We start from the raw sequence: 919 nt of genomic DNA on the forward strand, positions 1-919 counted from the left end.
ACCATCACCGAAAATGTTTTTAGGGATTGTTAAAACTTAGTCACAAGGATTTTCATCACAACAAATAGGGATTTTATGTGACATCTTTGATCATTCAAATGGCGAGGTGTAGGTCTGTGGCGGGTGGGAGTTTTCATAGTAGTTGGGGGTTAGTGGAGGAACGGTATTCCCTATTCTCTTCCTAGATGTGTAGGGGAAATGGGATTGACCGGAGGTTCTTAGAATAGGAAGGTGAGTAAGAGGAGGCTTGGAGTCTATTTTGGAGTAAAAAACACCTAATCTATGGGATAGAGACAGTAAATAGTTGGAGTTGTTGACCACAACCAGAAGATCATCCTCTTCGACTCAATACAAGATCCGACACTAAATACATATCCGCGAGAATATCATGTATATCTACTAAAAAAACTTGTACAGTGGTGTGCAAAATAGGGGATGGAGAAAAAATAACTTGATCCACAATTGACAGGTCGTCCCCTACATTGTCGCATGGAGAACATGGTGGTGCTTTCACGCCTCTTCTCCCGCCCTGCTAGCAGCACCTCAGTGATGCTGATGTGGCTACCTCCTGTCGCTGATTCAGCAAAAGCGACAGAGGGGGTTCAATGGTAGGAGCGAAGGCGTCCTCCACAATTAAGATTGGGGTAGGACCCCAGATGGAAGAACGACAGATGGGAGGAACCACGGTGGCATCTTCATCACCGAGCAAGGGAGGACATGTTCTATCTCCCGTACTGACTCCCCTGGTTCACTGGATGCCGATGCAACCATGGCGCCCGCCGATTCGAAGATGACCCCGATTTGGGAACCTGTGGGCGGGACATGCGTGGAGCTACCGTCCAACTCAGAGGACACTTGAGGTCTTCATCGCCAAGGGTTTCATGGTGCTCTAGACATGCGAGGTCGTGCGTGTCAACAT

This window comes from Triticum aestivum, chromosome 3B, assembly GCF_018294505.1.
Source record: "Triticum aestivum cultivar Chinese Spring chromosome 3B, IWGSC CS RefSeq v2.1, whole genome shotgun sequence".
Taxonomy (NCBI): Eukaryota; Viridiplantae; Streptophyta; class Magnoliopsida; order Poales; family Poaceae; genus Triticum; species Triticum aestivum.